Source organism: Neovison vison, chromosome 2 (assembly GCF_020171115.1).
Source record: "Neovison vison isolate M4711 chromosome 2, ASM_NN_V1, whole genome shotgun sequence".
Taxonomy (NCBI): Eukaryota; Metazoa; Chordata; class Mammalia; order Carnivora; family Mustelidae; genus Neogale; species Neogale vison.
In genome coordinates this window covers 31,729,600-31,743,345 of record NC_058092.1, presented here as the reverse complement: position 1 = coordinate 31,743,345, position 13,746 = coordinate 31,729,600, and positions in this window count along the sequence as shown.

The window sequence follows — 13,746 nt, the reverse complement described above, 5'->3', positions numbered from 1 at the left end:
TCTCGAACTATCTCTGTCAAATAAATAAATATAATCTTAAAGAAACACACACACACACACACACACACACACACACGGTAAAAACTTTCCAAATGTATCTATTCCCCAGCCAGAGGCAACCAGTATTACCAGTTTCTTGTTTGTCTTTCAAGAGATACTCTGTGTGTGCACAGTCTGTATCCTCTCTTATTGGTTATGTATTATTTAAGGACGAATACGTTAAACTGGGCTTGCCTCATTTGAGCCAGTTTTCTTTAATGCTGTTTACTGAATTAGTTCGTTATACCCTCACTTGGACATGAGAGGATTGAAAGGGGTGTGTGTGTGTGTGTGTGTGTGTGTAAAATATGATAGCAAAAATGAGCCAAAGCAAAAATTGGGGTAGGAACTTTTTCTCCTCAATGACACTCCACTGCCTTCAGGATAAACTCAAAACCACAATTGGATTTAAGAGGTTATACACCAACTGGCCTGAGTTTGCTCCTCTAGACATATGACACCCCCTATGTTCTAGCCCCACCAGACTCTTCCAGTTGCCTAAACATGCCTTTTGTTCTCTTTCCCACATCTGGATCTTCGCGCAGACCTCAGTTGGAAAACCCCTTTCCCTTTGTCTTCCTAACGTCACGTTTCAGCTTGGCCTTCACTTGCCCCTAGTAACTTTCCTGGACAGCCTTCCCGGGCCTTAGCACCTGTCCTTCATTCCTCTGTTGCTGCCTGGACTTCAAGCACAGCACTCACAAGTTGTGTTTTGACGGCTCATTTCCCTGTCCAGATCTCGCCCTTATCTCTAAGCTCTGTGAGGTGTAGGACCAGTTTATCTGATTTACTGGTGTATACCCAGTACCTAGCTGGTCCCGGCACACAGTGCACATTGGGAAAATATTTTTCCTCTGCAAATAAATAAATCCAGAAATTAAACTAAATCCCAAATCCTATAAGCTTTCTAGAGGTGAGTCACAAATTTTACTTTTAACTTCCTAGCAGCCAAAGTGAGAAGGACCACAGAAAACTGTGTAATAGTTGCTCAGAAGAAATATCATTTCTTCAAATAACCCTTCGCTCACCCCCTAGAGCCCCTTATTGGCACTCTTAAGTGCCCCCCACACACACACTATTTTTCCTTGGTCGTATTTATCAAAGCTGTAACAATGAATGGGGTGATTCGTTATTTGATGTCTGTCTTCTCTACCACATTGTATTTCGTTTATGAGTGTACCCCAGCACCTCTCCCATTGCCTGTAGTTAGTGTTTACTGAATGAATTAAAAGGACCTTTATTCCTGTAACTGAGATCAGAAATCAATTTCTTCTGAGAGTCTTCCTAGAGAAGACGGAGTATATGTAATGACAGAGAATGGTCTCAGTAACACTGGTACACCAGAACTGTGTGCTCACAGGGTTCCTGTCTGGAATGATTCTCAGTAAGGGCTGGAGGCAGTGCCACACAGGGCGAATCCGGCAAAGCAGTTCTGCTGAGAGCCAACAGGATGCCGAGAGTATGCAGTGTGGGGGAGAAGCCACCAGAAGCCCGGCTTATACAGAAGCAAATTATAAGGCATCTCCTTGTGCTCGTCTATAAAGAAAGTTCTTTGGGGGCACCTGGGTGGCTCATTCGGTTAAGTGTCTGCCTTCGGCTCAGGTCACGATCCCAGGATCCTGGGATCGAGCCCCGCAAAGGGCTCTCTGTGGAGCCTGCTTTTCTCTTTCCCTCTGCACGCTGCTCCCCCTGCTTGTGCTCTCTGTCAAATCAATCAATCAATCTTTGTAAAGAAGCTTCTCTAGCCTGAGTGCTGGATAGATTGTGAAAAGTGGTGATTATTACACTCTGGGAGAGACATGGAATAAAACTATTCACGTTACATTCAAAGGCTTTCAACAGTTGTTGGAGCTTGGGGCAAAATTCGTATGTCATCTCAGAATTAATTGATGTCCCTCACCAGAACATGATGGGATGTTAGAATAATCTAAGAGAGACATCTGTCTCATGGAGGGCATATACTAATGTGCATTATTAGTATGATATATGGTCCTATGCAATAATCATACACTAGTACCTCAATAACACATTGAAGGAAAACACATAGTAAAAGACAAAGAATAAAAACACTGTATTAAAAACATGTTATTATGCAAGCATAAATGAATTCTTTGATGAATTATATCTAACATCACCACCTATCCCAGATTCAGGGGGACGGTTCTGATTTCTTGGAATTTTACTCTTTTTAATAAAAGTAATATATTTCATATATAACTAAATGTCATTTTGTTATTATTCTCGTGTAAGACTTTTAATGCAAATAAACAGGCAGATGAGAAAGTGATTACTTTTCAGATCATATATTTTGACTTTTGGGTTCAGAAAACCTGGCAAACAGGACTCATTTCCAGTAGCCTTGGAATTAAGAAGCCCTCCCGGCTTTCCATGCTAGTTAACTATTAACGCCTCTGATCTACAGAGCATTCTCTCATTCATCTGTTCCAGCACTTTCTGCATTAGGTTGAGATTACCTGGATTTGCTTCTCTCTAGACTGAGAGAAAGAACGGCCTTTCTTCAGTGCCAGTAACTTTAAGAAGGGGTCGCAAAGCCTCTCTCAAACGTCACAAGCCCCCCAGAACCACCGCAAATGTCTCATCTTCCTAAAAACTCTGCATTCCTGGGCGCCTGGGTGGCTCAGTGGGTTAAGCCGCTGCCTTCGGCTCAGGTCCTGATCTCAGGGTCCTGGGATCGAGTCCCGTATCGGGCTCTCTGCTCAGCGGGGAGCCTGCTTCCCTCTCTCTCTCTCTGCCTGCCTCTCCGTCTGCTTGTGATTTCTCTCTGTCAAATAAATAAATAAAATCTTAAAAAAAATAATTAAAAAAAAAAAAACAAAAAAACTCTGCATTCCTTGTGCAAACAGCTTCAGGACAAGCTCCCACTGCTTGCTTCCAACCAAACGGTGGCCCCTCTACCCTTCCCGTATGAAAATCCCAGACGCAGAGCATTCTGTCCATGCCTAGCACAGTGCTTGGCCTACAACAAGCCCTCGATAGATATTTGATGAACCAGATTAAGACAATGAAATTAACCTTGTAATGTTCAACTTTCTCGTGGTGTGGCTTTTTCCACCTATTTCTCCAAGCAAGGCAAACAAGTGTTGTTTCAAGAAAACCAATTGTGGGGTGCCTGGGTGGCTCAGTGGGTTAAAGCCTCTGCCTCCAGCTCGGGTCATGATCTCAAGGTCCTGGGATGGAGACCCACATCGGGTTCTCTGCTCAGCGGGGAGCTTGCTTCCTCCTCTCTCTTTCTGCCTGCCTCTGTGCCTACTTGTGATCTCTCTCTCTCTGTGTCAAATAAATAAATAAAATCTTAAAAAAAAAAAAAAGAAAGAAAGAAAACCAATTGTATTTCAGTTGAGAAGACACCACGAAAGCAATCCTTACTTCAGCCCAACTCAGTAATCTGAGGGACTCTAATGTTTCCCGACAATGTTTTCTCAGGGTGATTTGTGGACTGAGGATCACCGGGGAGTCAGTATGTCAGTATTCTCCGGGCCCCCAGTAGGCATCTAGCATTCTCCCAGCTGCCACAGGGTTGTGTGACCTAACCAATTGGCACAAAGAGGATGAACCGTCAGGAGATTGAGAGATTTGGAAAGATTTGCCTCTGGGCAGCACTCCGTGGAGCCAGGGATGTCTATAAAACCCCACAGTTATCATTTCAAATTCTGGGGCCAGGCTCCAGACATCTGTATCCCGGATCTCTCTCAGAGATCTATTTCAGTCTCCAAGAACGACTCATACTCCTGCCATTACTGCCACGATCACTTGAAAGTCACCTTTTAAACCTGGGGAGAAGTAGGGACAACTTGTGTGAGATCTCCAACAACTCCCACATTTGCATAATTAGCCCCTCAATTCCTGTCGCCCATGATTAGAGCGTTCAAAATGACTCAACCTTTTAAAATACCTGCATCCAACACATAGTTAACTAATCTGATCTCAAGGCCCTACGGGGAAAACACCCATCTGTTTGCAGGTTTAAATAACTGGAAAGCTCGATGAGGATGATAGGGTAGAGGTGACGATATTCTGGACGAAGTGGTCTAAGGCTGGATTTTTGTTTGCCTTGAAAAATCAGATTTGGGGACGCTTGGCTGGTTCGGTCTGAAGAGCATGTGACTCTTGATCTCAGGGTCATGAGTTCAAGCCCTACGTTGGGTATAGAGATTACTTAAATCAATAACACCTTTAAAAATCTTTTCAAGGGCACCTGGGTGGCTCAGTGGGTTAAAGCCTCTGCCTTCGGCTCAGATCATGATCTCAGGTCCTGGGATCGAGCCCAACAACAGGCTCTTTGCTCAGTGGGGAGCCTGCTGCCCCCTTTCTTTCTCTGCCTGACTCTCTGCCTCCTTGTGATCTCTCTCTCTTTCTCTGTCAAATAGATAAATAAAATATTTTAAAGATCTTTTCAAAATTATATTTTGTAAACCTTTTTTGAAATGTAACATCCCTCAAAAAATTGTAAACATTTTAAATGCACAACATGATGTATTTTTACCTATTGACCACACCCAGGAAAGTAGCACCCAGACTAAGAAACAGAACATTACCAGCACCCCAGAGGGCCCCTCGTTCCCTTCTAGCTACCACTTATACACCCCCCCACACCTCCCTCCATTTAACCACCGCCCTGACTTTTGGCAAGGTAGATTCGTTTCCTCAAGGCTCTTTTTAAAGAATAATAGGGTCATCAAAGCTCTTCTTTCTTTCAAGAACAACATTTTATTTGGCTCCTTTAAATTGTAGCTGTCTCCTCTCTCCCCTCTCCATGCCAGATCCTCTTCCTTTTTAGGTAAATAAGTCATCTTCTTCTGTTGCCTTGTATGCACACAAAGCAAAAGGGTCAGCGAAATGGGTATCTATTTCATTCATTCAGTGACATAACATGTCTTGGTCTCCCACCCACCCCCGACCCCGTGCCAGGCACTGTCCCAGGCGCCTGGGTCACAAAGACAATTACCCTACTGAGGTCAGTATAAGACTAGGGGGAAAGGGGAGGGATGCCTTGAAACCCCCAAGAGGGGCACCTAATGCAGCCAGAGAGTGTCCTTAAGGATGGACAGACTGGCAAAGTGGGGGACAGAAGGGGTTGGAGGAGGGGTTCATGTGCTGAGTTACAGATCCTGGTAGGAAGCTGTCAGCGGTCCCTGAGACCTCAGTAGGGAGAAAACCTCTGCGTTACACTGCTAGATTGAACAAACACACCAAACTGACTCTCCCCACTGAAACTTCATCAAAACTATAATAACGAGATATTTTTTAAAAACATGTTAATCCAGGGGCATCTGTATGGCTCAGTTGGTTACGGATCTGACTCTTGATTTCAACTCAGGTCATGATCTCAGGGTCCTGAGATGGAGCCCAGCATGGGGCTTTGCACTCAGCGGGGAGTCTTCTTCAAAATTCTGTCCCTCTCCCCCACCCCCTGCGCTCGCACGTGCTCTCCCTCTCAGATAAATACATAAATCTGTAAAAATAAAAATAAAAGCATGCTAATCCGTATAAAGTCAGGAGAGCAGGAGAGATGGCAGGAGTAAAGACTTGGGCAGTAAGAAATTGGGTGATCGAGTGAAACTGAGACTCAAAGAAGCCAAAAGCCCGGCCAGCATGGGGAGCACCGAGAGCCACCTTGACTTGCTGAGGCACGAGGGATGTATTACGGTAATTAAACTGTGCACAAGTGTGGGAGTCGCTGAGGAAGTGAAGGCCTGGGGTGGGGAGATGGGGATCAGAGAAAGGTCATTAACAAATCCTTGTGAAAACCCATCAAGGTGGACGCCAGGGAGTGGCTGGGGTGTTGAGAAGCCGGCCATGCCCAGCCACGGGGAAGGGCTGTGGGAGGTCTGGCAGCGCCCCCTCAGGGGCCCAGGCCTCTGATGGAGCACCCAGGGGGCCACCGTGGTCAACAGGGCCAGTCCTGGAGCAGAGACGCTGGCTGAGGAGCACAGGACAAGTGGGAAGCCACTCAGCACATTGGCATCCCTCGGTCACCAGAACTTCCTTCAAAGAACAGTGGCCATCGCTTTGCTTCCGCTGCCAGGTCTTCAAAGGAGGTCCTCTGGCGGCCACCCTTGCAGAACCCTACAGGGAAAGGGGTGCAGTTCAACCAAGTTGAAAGTAAACCCTGGAGCTCAGAGTGCAGGGGAGCAACAAATCAGACAAAGGCCAGACTCTGGCTCCTGGGAGCACGATTCCAGCCCCCCACTGCTCAGGCCTGCATGACCGAGTGAAGGACATTCTACCTTGGGCCAACTCCTGAGGCTCTGGGCTCTTGGCTCTTCAGCGGAACGCACAGCCCAGAGAAAACACCCCTGCTTCTCCACTTGGAATTGTCACTTTAAATGTCATCTTCCTCCAGGCTGTGGATCTGCTAACTGCCTCGTTGTCTTTCCCAGGCCCTGGTTGGCCGCCTCCACAGCCACTCATGGTCCAAGGAGAGCCTTGCCCCCGCTCACTGTCAACCCCCTTCCCCCATGGCCTTTCCTCCAGGCAGAAGAGAAACTGCCGCCCCTGTAGAGGTCCTCTTTCTTCTATGGGAGCCCAGCCCGCCTTTCTTGCTTTCTTGCTTCTTCCCACGCTGGTCTCAGTCTGCACTTTGCCCTGCAGACTCCCAGCTCTGGCAGAGCTCCCTCACCCCAGAGAACACCTGCTTTCCCTTAGAGACCTCCTTCCCCGCCAGCTGGCCAGTTGTGTGAAAGCTTTCAAGGGCTCCATCAGCCCTGGAGTGCCCTTTGTGGGTTCTCTTGTCTTAATCGGAGGCTACCTTGCCCCAGAGCTCAGGGCAAACTAATTGCCCAGGACAGAAAACCCAAAATGTGTGGCTTCCATAAGATTCATGTTTATCTCTCACCATGTAATGCCCTTAGGGTGAGTGGTCCTGGCTGACAGGCCGGCCATCCTAGACCCAGGTTCCTTCTATCTTGTTGCTCTGCCTTCCCGCAAGGCCAAGCCTGGCTTCTTGCCGTGTCTGTATTCACACCGCCACAGGAGTAGAGAGAGAAAGGAAGTGAGAGAAAACGATTTCCTTTAAGGCAATAACGAAGATGTTGCCTGCACCCCTTCTGTGCCATTCTACGGATCAGAATGGAGCCAGAGGGCCACGTGTGGGATGCAGGGGAGGCTGGGGAATGTAGTCTCAAGCAGGTGACCATCTGCACAGGGAAGCTCTTATTACTAAGGAAGAAGCAGAGAATAGATCTGAGGTGGGGGGAGGGGTGGGTGGGAAGTAGACAACCATAAGTCCATCACGGCCAGGCTGCCCCCTAAGGCCTAGAGGATAATTACTGCTCACTTCTTGTAACATTCTTTCTCCATTCCAGGAAGAATGTAGGGTCCACGCAGACATTTTCCTCTAAAAACATAAAAAAGGCAACATCCAGTATAGCGGATGTTGTCATCACCCTGCCCATGTGCTTAGCACTTCTTGGCACGTTACCCTGACTTCCAACTGTCCTCTTCCAAAAATCCTCACCTAGATCTTCTTGTGGTTGCTGGAGCCTCTGTGCACCCAGGGCAGACCTGAGGTGCTGGAGCTTTAGCGTCCTTCCCCTGAGCTCGGTTCTGTCCTACTCATCTCAACCAACGCTGAGCCAGACCCACCTGTTCGAGGCTCTGTGCTGGATACCAGGGGTACAGACAAATCCTGAGCCCCATCAGCCTGCGCTTTCCACCAGATGCAACACTGAGTGCTTGTCCCCCCTTCCTCATCTAATTCTCCTGGCAGCCCTTTGAGGTTCATTCTCTTCTCCCCATTTTACGGATGAGGAAACTGAGCCTTGGGAAGGATAAGTACCTGTCCAAGTCCCCAGCTTGTAATCAGCAGAGATGAGGTTTGAACACATGTCTGTCTGGCTCTAAGATGCTTCATTCAATGAGAGATGCTCCCTGCCCCGAAAGCCTGTGGTCAGGAGGGGAACAGGGCAGGTGGGAAGATTACTGACATCCCCTAATGAATGCAACAACGACGAAGGTAAAACTTATACCTTCTTACTGGCCGGTATGTGTTCAAGTGATGACCCAAGGAGCCAACATAGCATCCCGGACTGCTTACCTTGGAACTGTTACCAGACGGGGCAGTACAACTCTGTATTTTTTTAAATTTATTTATTTATTTGAGAGAGCGAGCTTGCATGTGTATGGTGCATGCAGAGGAAGAGAGAATCCCAAGCAGACTACAAGCTGAGCTTGGAGCCCGCCGTGGGACTTGATCCCAGGACCTTCAGATCACTAAGATCGACCTGAGCCAAAACCAAGAGTCAGTCACTTAACCAACTGAACCACCCAGGTGCCCCTACAATTCTGTATTTTTAAGCCCCCATAATTTGAATCTTTTTACAGCAAACTCTTTTAACTCAGTGCTTTCCAAACATGTTCCTCATTATGGGACCTGTAGGAAATGGCCGTATTTATATGGCATATTAGAATATACTCGAAATTTGGGGCTGTCTGCATAGAACTTGGTAAAACTACTAATTATACTCTCTTTCTCATACATAATTATGAAAGGAAACAAAATACAAAGTCTTTAGGCAAATAGTAAATACTGAACTAGAATAAAACTTCCAAATAACCTCTTTTCAAATGTCTGATAGAAAATTTGCTTGCTCTCATGAACATTTTAGACTAGATTCTAGCTCGGAAATGGCCACAATACTTCCGATTATGTTTTTCCAATTACGCACCCTTCAAATTCATGATCCTCACCACCGACAAGAAATAGTTCACAAGTAGATACTGTGAATGGCACAATATCCACCATTTTCCCCCTCCAGCTGTCAGAAACTCCTTTCTTATTCTTAGTAGAATTAGAATCCTTTGGATTTTACTGTGATGAGACCATTGTTCTCAAACACTAACAGTTCTGTTTTTTCTTTCATGGACAACACGTAAGGTTGAAATTTCCAAATAGAAAGGGTTTTAGAATGCCATTGTACTTTTCTCAAGTCGGGTGTTTTGAAGTTATGATGAAATTTTCTCCCAACATACAGAGGCATTGGTGTCTGTCAGCCTCCACAGTTTCTTTTCAGGATTCAAATCATAACTCCAAGTTAGTTCACTGGTAATTTCACTTCTCCAAAGGCAAATTTTTTCTTTGTCCCTAAGTGTTGGTAACATGTATTAATACTGGGAGGCTAATCCCAAGACCGCCCCTAGGCTCTGATTTGCCAGGGGATTCATAGAAGGAAATCAATGAGGGGAAAAAAAGGTGCTTGGGTGGAGAAGTTCAGGAGAAACTAGGCACAAGCTTCTAACTGTCCTGTGATGGAGTCACCCAGAAAGGCCCTAATTCTGCCAGCAATGGTATGTGAACTTGGCTACTTCCTCTCCAGGTCCCCAAATAGTAAACTAAAGCCTCACAGTCCATAGCCTAAGGGCTCAGAGGTCATCTTCCAAGAGCTGGTCAAGGGCTAGTCCTGAATATCTTTGGAATGTGCAGAGTTTGGGCAACCCAGGCTTTGGTTAACCCTGAGTTAACTCATGACTATGCAAATGTACTTTTGCCTAATTCTCCCAACTTCTGTTCAAGTTCATGGAGACTCAAGAAATGTCAACTAAGTAAGTCAGATTTTGAAGCCACTTACAATCCTCCCCCCCCAAAAAAAATTGCAAAATGAGACTGGTTCACAATTCTTACATTTTATTTTTGTTTTTAAGCTCATAAACTCTTGACATAACCTTCTTTAGGAGAGTCGATGCATTTCTGAACTAAACAACAGAGAGTCATTTTATTGTCCTGTTTCTTCACATGAAGCTGAAAATGCACAGGGCTGACAGGCTTGGGGGTCTTTTTTGGTTTTTGGTTTTAGTTTTAAGGCTCCATGGCCAGCATGGAGCCCAAGGCAGGGCTCGAACTCATGACCCTGAGTTCAAGACCTGAAGAGTTGGACGCTCAACTGACTGGGCCTCCCAGGCGGCGCAGGGCTTGAGTTTTGATTTATCATTTTGATCCCATTATTTCTTGAGGAATTCAGATCTTTACACGTAGTAGCTTTTTGTGAACAAAAGAACATATTTTTCAAGTCTCGGGATTTGGGGGACGAACTTGTGAAGTCAAGTGTCTACGTCCTGTTGCAGCGACCACCCCAGGAGAACACAACCCAGGGCGCTTGTTTACCCCTGACTCCCCACTGGCTCCTCACTGGCTTCCGAGAACTCTGCTTGCTGCTGCTTCTGGCTGAACACCACTGCTGATGACTGGAACTTCAGCACCTGCAATGGAAGGTTTTTGATCTTCTAGAATAGCTCTGGTTCTGTAGTCCCTGAGATGGCTTCAGTGAGTCCTGAGGGTTGTTTGGATGAGGCAACTTTTCTAGACACTTCTCTTTCTTTTTTTCTTTCAAAAGAATTTTATTTTTTTTAAGATTTTATTTATTTATTTGAGAGAGAGAGAGAGAGACCATGCAAGGGGAGAGGTCAGAGGGAGAAGCAGACTACCGCCCCCCAGAGCAGGGAGCCCAACGTGGGACTCCAGAATCATGACCTGAGCCAAAGGCAGCTGCCCAACCAACTGAGCCACCCAAGTGCCCCTCTTTCTTTCAAAAGAATTTTTAAAAGTACAATTTGAAGGAACCAATGTGACATTGGAATAACCTTGAATTAACAGGAGGGAAAAAAAACCCAAATAATCCTTTACCTGCATCTCGATAAAAGGGCAGGGAAATTTAGGATTATTCAGGAGAAAAGATGTAGCAGGCACATTGAGCAAACATATGCGTAAGGTATATTCCCATGTTTACTTCGGGGCAGAGACTTGACATCAGAATGAGGTGAAATGTAGTCCCTGATGTCAGGAGGTTATCTTAGGACAAGGAGAAGGGCCTATGGGCCTGCTTGAAGAGCTGGTCTAACATGGACGGGGTCTGAGGCTTGTTGTCTCAGGTAAGGAATGCAGGTCCTTGTTTGTTCATCGCCTGGAACCATATCAGCTGATCTTGAGTTCAAGCTTCTGCAGAGCCTTGAGTGAGTGAGTGGGCTCTGGTAAGGCTGTTGGGAACTCCTTAAGTGAGGTATCAGGCCGACATTTCCAAGGGCCTTCCTTGGCTCCATGAAGTCAACCTTATTCCCTTAAAGCTGTCTGGGTCATATCTGATTCAATGCGTGTTTCTCTCAAACACGTCATTCTATAGAGAAGGCTTTGGTAATACGGACAACATTTCCAATGGTGTCCTCTGTGAACAAGGATTCCTCCTCCAAAGCCGGGGGGTTTCAATGACTGAAACCAAACCTCTATTTGCTTTTTCAGCCCCAAGCTCAGTACTGATAATTTTCATGTGGACTGGTGAGATGAGTGATTGTGCACATGGGTGAGATATTTTGACTTTGGCTATTAAGTGCAGGAACTTGTAAACTGTTTCTTGAAACTATTGTAACAGAGCTTATAAAAGGACTTTGTTTCTTGCTTTGGACTGACAGACATTTACCAAAATCAATTATTTTCCTGCAGTAGCTGAATGGTTCACAGTCAGGTGTAGGCAAGGAAGGCCTGACCACCTTGCGTCACGTGATGACTTTTCCAGAACATTAGACTTCTGGGTCAAGGAATAAAGCTGGAGGGTCCCGGAGTCCAAAGGGAGGGTATCTTTGTCTATTTATTGACTACTGAATGACAAACATTTTTTGTAACTACTGTGTATAGTGATCCTGATGGGATCCTGATCCCAGTTTTTTTTTTTTTTCCCCCAAAGATTCATCTATTTCTTTTAGAGAGAGACAGAACATCAGAGCTGGGGCAGAGGGAGGGGGAGAGGGAGAGAGAGAGTATGAAGCAGACTCTCAGTGGAGCCCGATGCCAGGGCTGGACCCCACAACCACGAGATCATGACCTGAGCCAAAACCAAGAGTCTGATGTTCAACCGACTGAGCCACCCAGGCTCCGATGACATCCCAGTTTTAATTAAAAAGTTTTTCATTATAATGGGAAAATAATTATCCATAAAAATTACACAATGAGATACCACCTCCGATAGCCATCAGAATGGCTAAAATTAACAACTCAGGAAACAACAGGTGTTGGTGAGGATGCGGAGAAAGGGGAACCCTCACATTCTTTGTTGGTGGGAATGCAAACTGGTGCAGCCACTCTGGGAAACAAAGTGGAGGTTCCTCAAAACATTGAAAATAAAGCTACCCTACAATCCAGCAATTGCTCTGCTAGGTATTTATCCAAAAGATACAAACATAGTGATTCGAAGGGGCACCTGCACCCCAATGGCTATAGCAGCAATGTCCACAATAGCCCAAATATGGAAAGTGCCCAGATGTCCATCAACAGATGAATGGATCAAGAAGATGTGGCATATATATACACAATGAATACTATGCAGCCATCAAAAGAAATGAAATCTTGCCATTTGCAACAACGTGGATGGAACTAGAGGATCTTATGCTAACTGAAATAAGTCAGAGAAAGACAATTATCATATGATCTCACCCATGTGTGGAATTTAAGAAACAAAACAGATGAACATAGGGGAAGGGAAGGAAAACTAAAATAATGTGAAAACAGAGGGGGAAGCAAACCATAAGAGACTCATAACTCTAGGAATCAAACAGGGTTGCTAGAGAGGAGGTGTGTGGGAAGATGGGATAATTGGGTGACAGGCATTAAGGAGAGCACTTGAAGTAGTGAGCACTGGGTGCTGTATGCAAGTGATGAATCCCTAAATTCTCCTCTGAAACCAATAATACAGTATATGTTAATTAAATTGAATTTAAATAATTTTTAAGTTATATCTATTTAAATAAAAGGTAGTTAAGGTAGTTAAATCTCTCACGTTTGAGAGATTCAGCCTTGTTGTGTTCCCATAATTACTGGGTCCCATAATCACTGGGTGGCTCAGTGAGTTGAAGCCTCTGCCTTCGGCTCAGGTCATGATCTCAGGGTCTTGGGATCGAGCCCCACATCAGGCTTTCTGCTCAGTGGGGAGCCTGCTTCCTCCTCTCTCTGCCTGCTTCTCTGCCTACTTGTGATCTCTGTCAAATAAATAAATAAAATCTTTAAAAAAAAAAAGGTAGTTGGGCCCCTGGGTGGCTCAGTGGGTTAAAGCCGCTGCCTTCGGCTCAGGTCATGATCTCAGGGTCCTGGGATTGAGTCCCGCATCGGGCTCTCTGCTCAGCAGGGAGCCTGCTTCCTTCTCTCTCTCTGCCTGCTCTCTGCCTACTTGTGATCTGCGTCTGTCAAATAAATAAATAAAATATTTTTAAAAAATGCTCTAAAAAAAAAAAAAAGGTAGTTAAGGTTACTAGAGGCCTCTATGCCTATATGTCTTCTGCAACTCTAAGAATGTTAAATACACATGGCATTAAATTTTTAAAAAAGAATTCAGCAGGCAAAATAGGAAGTACTAAAATGTTCGTTTTCATTTAATTTAGTAATTAAATTTCTGAAAATTCATAACATTAAGATGTTACTCCTATTCAAGCATAATGAAAATATTTTGAAAATCAGTCTTCTGGTACCATAACATCTGGGTATTTTAAATAATTGATTTGATTTTTTTCAATTACTTTCATTTCTAGACATAACATTTTTATTGTTTCTTTTACATTATTTTTATTGAGCTTCAATGCATAGAGTGAGGTGGGTGGGTGAAGTACACACACCTAGAGGACACACTTGCGGTATCTTTCTTTTTTTTTTAAGATTTTATTTATTTATTTGATAGACAGAGATCACAAGTAGGCAGAGAGGCAGGCAGAGAG